Here is an 8,667-nt window from a genome sequence, read left to right as displayed (position 1 = left end):
ACAAAAAGGGTGCCGAAAATGTTGTAGCAGACCACTTGTCTAGGCTAGTTGTTAGTTCCCCTGATGATTCCCTTCCTATAAGGGATAGCTTTCCTGATGAACAATTGTTCTTTGTTACCCAATTACCTTGGTATGCGAATATAGTGAACTATCTTGTTACTGGTCGAATGCCCCAACATTGGGGTAAACAAGATCGTTCTAGGTTTTTAGCTGAGGTTAAGCACTTCTTTGGGATGATCCTTATTTGTTTAAGTATTGTCCAGACCAGATTATTAGGAGATGTATACCTGAGAGTGACCAGTCCAGTATTATTTCCTTTTGTCATGATCATGCTTGTGGGGGTCACTTTAGTGCTAGAAAACTGCTGCTAAGATATTGCAGTGTGGATTCTATTGGCCTTCGTTGTTTAAAGACTCCCACAGTTACTGTGTGACTTGTGAACGTTGCCAGAAATTAGGAACCATTTCCCGTAGGAACATGATGCCCTTGAACCCTATTTTAGTTGTGGAGGTCTTTGACGTGTGGGGTATTGACTTTATGGGTCCGTTTCCTAATTCTGTTGGTAACTTATACATCCTTGTCGCTGTAGACTATGTCTCTAAGTGGATTGAGGCGGCTGCGTGTAAAACCAATGACCATAGGGTTGTGATTGAGTTCTTGAAAAATAATATACTTACACGTTTTGGTACACCGCGAGCTATAATTAGTGATGGAGGGTCGCACTTTTGTAATGGACCTTTTAGGCTTTTGATGAAGAAATATGGTATTACACATAAGGTAGCTACATCGTATCATCCACAGACTAGTGGCTGATGAGTGCCAAATATTGTATATATTTATCCTGTTTTGTTGGCATTTAACTCATCTTTTGTGCATTAATTCTACATTTTATCCCATATTCTGTATTTTCATTGTTTTCAAGAATAAATATTTTTATTAATTAATTTTGCATTTTTAGGTAATAAATAAAGTCTGGATGAATTGCGGAGCAAAAAAGAGCAGAAAAGTAGTGAAAATCCGGGAGGAATTACGCAAGGAAGCCGCGAAGAATGTTGCGCACAAGACCAAAAAGCTAGGAGTGGGCTCAAGAAGGAAGAATTGTTCTTAAAGAAGATATGGCTTGGCATACCCAAGGCCCAAAACCCTTACCAAACCCATTTCCACTATCCAAGCCCGTATCGGATTTCAGCCGTCAGATCGAAGCATTTCACATCCCTACGGTCGCTTCATCATCGCACATCAATCTCCGAAGATCCCGCTTTACAACAATCGCCATCTCCATCTTGGGCCGTCCTTTTCGTTGCATTCCTCCATCCGACGGTCGCTACCCACAGCCTCCCATCTCATCGTTGGATCCACCTACCATCGTCACATCCCACGGCTCAGCTCGCCAAACATCGAACCAGATGCCCGCTTCCACCCTAGCACCAAACCCTATACTACCACCCAAACACTCCCTTCTTACCAAACATCGATCTCATCTTCTCCACCCGACCATTTCCAGAACCACCACCACCTGCTCTACCCTGCCATCATCTTCCCCGACCAGCCCAGTTCGTCTCGAGTTCCACCACCACCACAAACACCCGACAACACCACCACCATCACCCGACAACAAAACCCATCATCCTATTTCACCCATTTCATTAACCCTACCCACTGTTAGGGTTTTGACATGAGAGAACTAGGTTGATGGGAACTGAATTCGTAGCAGAGGAGCAGAAGAAAGCATGGGTCATCGACAAGAAGGACAAGGAACAACAAACAAGGAAATTTGGTGAGTGATTTTGAAAATCGAAAAAAAAAACCTAATTTCAAATTTAGGGTTTCTTAAATTTGGGGATTTGTTGTAAACTATAAAAGGGAAGTGTTAGGGATGTAAAAACTGTTCTTGGACTAGCCAAGTTTCCACCCAATTTGGGTTAGCTTAATTTCAATGTAAATTGCACTGTTAGTTTTTTGATGCTCCTGTTAGTTGCATTTCCACTCTTAATTGCATTTGTTGTCATGTTAGTTTGCCATTGTTAAATGTTTGTTTGTGTGTGTTCATGTTAGACTCTCTTGTTACTGTTAAATGTGCTCTTGTTAATGCACTGTTAATGTTAATGTTGATTTTTTTTAGTTCAATTTGTTGCTTAGTTTCATGTTCATGTTAGACTTGTCATATCCTGTTTGTTTCCTGATTAATGTTAATGTGTGATGTTCCTGTTGTTAGTTAGACTCATTGTTTTGTCATGTTAGTTCATAGTTTAAATGCTCACTGTTAGTATCAATGTTCCTGTCATGTTTGTTTTACTGTCATTTGAAGGAATGCTAGGCTAGGTATCTGTGAAGCAATGTGCTGATTGTGCAATGGCAAGAAATCAGTGCTCATAGCAAGCTGATGTTCTTGCCATTCTCCTTGTATGCTTAGGTTGTAGTGTTGATTGTGCATTGGGAGAAGCTAGTGCTTATAGCAAGCTAGTTTTCAACCCATTCTATAGGAATGCCTGTATTCTTGCCTTAGTATTGCTTCTTGTCAGTTTCTTTATCACCCCTGCCCTTGGCCTTAGGCCTTGGTCCATTCTTGTTTTGTTCTTTGCTTTTGCTGTTGCCCTGTTGTATCTTTCATTTTATTTTCTGTTGCTTTTGCATTGTTTTGTCCACTGTAATTTTCATTTGCTTCTGTTCACTTTTATTTTGCTGTTGCTTTGTTCCTTGCTTGTACATTCTATTTGCTGTCCCCTGCTGTGTGCTCTCTTGTGCTGCTGTGCAGCTCTTTCTTTGCACTGCTTTGCTGCACTGCTTTGCTGCACTTGCATTGCCTTTGCTGCACTTGCATTGCCTTTGCTGCACTGTTTTCTTTGCATTGCTCCTGCTGTTACTGCACTGCAGTGCTGCTACCTTTCTCCCCTTGCAGCTGCTGCTGCTGCTTTTCTGCTTGTTCTGCTGCAGTTGCTGTTTCTCTTGCACTTGCCCTGCAGCACTTCTGTTGCTGCTGCCAAGCTGCTGCCTCCTTGCCCTGTAGCTGCTGTTGCCTCCTGCATCTGAGCCTCTGCAGCTGCTGCTGCCAATCCACTTCTGTGACTCTTGCACTCCTGCTGCTTGCTTTGCTCTCCATTTACTAAGCCCAACAATCTGAGCCCAACTGTAAGACCAAAATCAAAGCCCAGTTCAGTAAGGCCCCAAGTCAAATTCATAGTCAAGGCCAAAGCCTAGTTCTCTGTTAAGCCCAACTCATAGTTGAACTGCTGAGCCCAAAGCTCAAATCAGCTCACTCAAACTGAGCCCAAGCTCAGTTCATTTTATTGTGAACAAACCCATTAGTACTTTAAGCCCAACAGTCCCACAAGGCTTCAAAACCCAACAACAATTTAGGAACCCAATTAGCTAGAAACATTTCCAAAACACACCCGATCTCTGTGGATCGACCCGTACTTGCACGAGCTACAACTGACGACCGTGCACTTGCGGTATTACTGTAGGCCCGTTTTTCTGCGCATAACTTTACACACCTTTCCGGACCTGCCAAGTTTTTGGCGCCGCTGCCGGGGATTCGGGTTGTTTTCTGTGTGTTTTATTAGCTATTTGTATTTCATTTCATAGCATTTGCATCTGCATCTGCTTCATTTCATTTGCTGTTGGACCTGCTGATTCTGAACCTGTTTTTCCTCTGCTGGGACGCCACCAAGGAAAAGAACCAAAACCCAACTGGGTTTTTGCAACAATATCAGAGCAGCTGGGCTGTGCTACAAAGGTAAGCCTAAACCCATTCAATTAAGAGAACCCAACCTGTGGGCTTCCAAATTTTTTTATTGTGGGCTTGTAATAATTAACCCAATTTTTTGGGCTTTTTATTTTTCTATTTTGGGTTTGTAATAATTTATTTTTGGGCTTGTTGTTTAATTTGTGGGCTTGTATTTATTTTGTGGGCTTGTTTAAATTTTTCCATTGGACTTATATTTTGGACTCTGGGTTTAAACCCAGCTGAGCTTATAACTAATTGTGGACTTGGACCTCGAAACCAAAGTTTTAAAACATACGTCGGGCCTTAACCAACTGGGCCAAATTAAACTTTCAAAATTAAAACTTGGATTTTCGTAGGCCGCAGCCTTCCTCCCATTTCATCAGAGGCTTGCACAGTGGGCTTGCTCCCATTCAAAAACCAAAATTTTCTTAATTTTATTTTCTAAAACCAAATTTTATTTTCTTTTATTTAAAAAAAAAAAAAAAAAAAAAAAAAAAAAATTTCTACTTTGCTCCCAATTTTAAAACCAAATTTTTACTTGCTCCCATTTTAAACCAAATTTTTATTCCCATTTTAAACCAAATTTTCAAAGTGTCTCCCACCAAAACCAAAATTTTCCCAAAAATCCAAACCCTTTAAAAACCAAATTCTGAGCTTTGTAACATAGTCACTTAGCTTTTTGAGCCAATCATGTCTGGATTTTGGTATGCTCATGGGGATGGAAATAAAACTCTTAGAGAAATGGCTTATGGGCATCTGCCACGTTATGAACCTTCCACGGACCATGATGTCAATAGTCATAGGAATTATTATGGACATTTTCAAAGTCCCGAGCCTCAATACATGAACCCTAATGACTATTCACACATGCATCATTCGCCACAACGTGAAAATGAACATTTTGCTAGTGCCTCACTCACACAATCATCTCTTGTGGATCAATTAGAAGCTCGAATCGCAGCTTTAGAAATGCAATCACATGAGGAATCTGTCACATCTAATTTTCTTAGGCAACCTGAAATCTATGCATGTCCTGCATGTGGTAGTTTAGACCACCCTGTTGAGAATTGTCATATTTTGCATAATTTTAGGCAATCTAGAGAAAATCCAAGGTATGAAATGCCCATAAATTGTGAGAATGGTAGTCATTGGGACCATAATCAATCCTTTGAGGGTTGCGATCAATCTTTTATAAACCCTAATGACCATGCACACATGTACCAATCACCACAATTTGAACATGAAGAATTTTGTACTCCCATGAATTTAGACTCCACCACAGAAGCTTTCAGACTTAGTGAGCAAAACTTCGATAGATCTACATCACGAATTCAGGCATATTTAGATCAGATTTTGCTTCACCTACAAAAGGAGGAAATTCATGAGGAAATGTATGTTGTCCCTAATGAAGTGTCTAGTCCCATTCATATAAATAATGTTGAATATGAACCTAATTTAGAGGAACATGAATCGACTAACGACACCACCACTTTTAATGAGGACCAATATGCATGCTACCATGATGATGATTATGATGATTATGATGATGTGTTAGAAGAACATGAAAATATTGTGGAACCTGTTGGTTCAATAACATATGGCTTCTCGCCCTCGACCTTCATGAATGTTGTTTTTTTCTAATACTCATTGTAATTCATATGATTTTGATATTGACATGGGATTCGTACAATTATTCTGTGAAGATGAGCATGACATAGGAATAGTTGAATCTTCTGTAGACACTAATATGCATGAAAATATATTTGATGTGTCTGATTCTCTACCTAGGTCACATTGTGATATTTCTCCTGATTTGCCGATGCATGAGAATGAATCTGTTGATGATGTTGATGATTCTAAGTGTGAACTTGCCAATGTGAGTGATGATTGTGAGCATGATGTGACATGTGTAGATGAGTTAGAAGATTTTGATTTGATTGATAATGATATGCCTATTCTTCTACCTAAGTCACAATCTGATGGCCTTCCACCCAACCTAGATTTGGTTTGTACCAATATTATAAAACCAATTTCTCTGAGAATGCCCAACCTAGGTTTGGAACTGTGTGCTTCCCAAGTCCTCTTGGATTATTTCGCTTCTAAGTATAATACATTTGAGGAACCACAGTTGGAAATAGCATGTTTGCCCGTCCCTAGCACAGTTCATTTTGAGCTAGACCTTGTGCATGATGAACCCCCAAAACTGCGCGATTTTGTTTTCAAAATTATATCTTCTGTAAAATCCAGGTTTGGGGGTAGCTCATTTTGTTTCACAGTTTCACTTGCGTTTCTTTCCTGTTATTATTGTGTGAAGCTGTTGAAACCGCTACACTTTGTCTTTTGGGTTGATCCTCAACTCTTTAGATTGTTAGTGTATGGTGAATTTTTGTATATAATCCAGTAGTTAAAATTTCTTAAAAACCCTTTTGTTCCTTTTGTATATATTTTGCTAATCCAATATGATCTCGGCTGAAATATGTTGGATTTTTGCCTTGAATAACGGAGTTTTAATTCTGCTTTCGCCGAAATCGGGTATTCTCTCTCCTTTTACTCTACTCAGCATGTCCCTTTCCATATGTTGCATTTTAATTCTTTCCATATTTTGAAACATTGAGGACAATGTTTAGTTTAGGTTTGGGGGTATAGAGTAGATACCACGATAATATGCTATAAAAAACGAACTCCTTCTTCTTTTTGAAAAAGTGAAAAATTCCAAAAAAATTAAAAAACTCAAAATTCAAAAAAATTAAAAAATGAAAAATCATAAAAAATGGAGCTCATTTACCTTGAAATGTTGACTCTTGTGCAAATATGTATTTTTATTAGGAGTCTTAGTCTAGATATTTAGGCACCTGATTCTAGCACAATTCACATTGTGATAAGAAATTTGCACGCGCACGATCTACCAATACATGTATGGCCTCGATCTTCAAGGTGTTGGATAGGAAGTACGATTGCCAATCACTTTAGAATACTGAACGAAACTGGACTAGCTGTTCTTTGGTTGGTTGGGATAGGTGGAGGTTACTAAGAAAGACAACCATCGAATAACTGGGTGCATCAAAAAGGGCTACCTCTTGCAAAGTGCTTTGTTCTTTGGTTTCTTCTTGTTATGTATCAAAAGTGTTTCCTCGTTCAAAAAAAAAAAAAAAAAAAGAAAAGAAATAAAAAAGATATCAGAAAAATACAAAAAAAAAAAAAAAATCAAGTATTTATCAATTCCATTCTCTCTTGTTCCAAAAATAAAAAGAGAATAGTCAATGTAAATAAGAGTCATGTAAATAGTCATCTTTTGTTGTTTTGTTGTAATAAGCAAGGAGGGTGTATGCCATTGATGTACAACGCGAGTAATTGTGAAATACCTCCAACTCATTCACAATTCTCGTAAAGTCCGGACAGCTAGCTAGATTTCGACCTCAGTTCTTAGCCTGAGAAACTATCTCTTGGTGATTAGTAGTCATGACTTCAGATCTTTCTTTACACATGTGTAGATACACTTTACACTCTTATCACATGTCTTTATTTGTTATCAGTGCTAGGATTGTGCCTTCGATAGCTAGATTGACATCTCCATTTTGCTGTGAGCTTAAACTGTTTTGCACATGTCACATTTGATGGAATATGAGCTCATATTTTGTCCTTAGGTTTTGTAGGCACACCTCTGGTAAACCTTCACGAGACTTCAACTCGTCCACTAGGGACACTTAGTGGTTTAAAAGGCTTAGTGCATACGCTAAATGCATTCGAGAGACCAGCGACAGTGGTATAGTTAGGATTTCCTTAGTTTTGTTTTACTTGAGGACAAGTAAAATTCAGGTTTGGGGGTATTTGATGAGTGCCAAATATTGTATATATTTATCCTGTTTTGTTGGCATTTAACTCATCTTTTGTGCATTAATTCTACATTTTATCCCATATTCTGTATTTTCATTGTTTTCAAGAATAAATATTTTTATTAATTAATTTTGCATTTTTAGGTAATAAATAAAGTCTGGATGAATTGCGGAGCAAAAAAGAGCAGAAAAGTAGTGAAAATCCGGGAGGAATTACGCAAGGAAGCCGCGAAGAATGTTGCGCACAAGACCAAAAAGCTAGGAGTGGGCTCAAGAAGGAAGAATTGTTCTTAAAGAAGATATGGGCTTGGCATACCCAAGGCCCAAAACCCTTACCCAAACCCATTTCCACTATCCAAGCCCGTATCGGATTTCAGCCGTCAGATCGAAGCATTTCAGCATCCTACGGTCGCTTCATCATCGCACATCAATCTCCGAAGATCCCGCTTTACATCGCAACGCCCATCTCCATCTTGGGCCGTCCTTTTCGTTGCATTCCTCCATCCGACGGTCGCTACCCACAGCCTCCCATCTCATCGTTGGATCCACCTACCATCGTCACATCCCACGGCTCAGCTCGCCAAACATCGAACCAGATGCTCCCGCTTCACACCCTAGCACCAAACCCTATACTACCACCCAAACACTCCCTTCTTCCCAAACATCGATCTCATCTTCTCCACCCGACCATTTCCAGAACCACCACCACCTGCTCTACCCTGCCATCATCTTCCCCGACCAGCCCAGTTCGTCTCGAGTTCCACCACCACCACAAACACCCGACAACACCACCACCATCACCCGACAACAAAACCCATCATCCTATTTCACCCATTTCATTAACCCTACCCACTGTTAGGGTTTTGACATGAGAGAACTAGGTTGATGGGAACTGAATTCGTAGCAGAGGAGCAGAAGAAAGCATGGGTCATCGACAAGAAGGACAAGGAACAACAAACAAGGAAATTTGGTGAGTGATTTTGAAAATCGAAAAAAAAAACCTAATTTCAAATTTAGGGTTTCTTAATTGGGGATTTGTTGTAAACTAATAAAAGGGAAGTGTTAGGGATGTAAAAACTGTTCTTGGACTAGCCAAGTTTCCACCCA

The sequence above is a fragment of the Papaver somniferum genome, chromosome 6 (genome assembly GCF_003573695.1).
Source record: "Papaver somniferum cultivar HN1 chromosome 6, ASM357369v1, whole genome shotgun sequence".
Classification (NCBI taxonomy): Eukaryota; Viridiplantae; Streptophyta; class Magnoliopsida; order Ranunculales; family Papaveraceae; genus Papaver; species Papaver somniferum.
The sequence above is the reverse complement of the archived record's forward strand: the minus strand, read 5'-3'. Positions refer to the sequence as shown.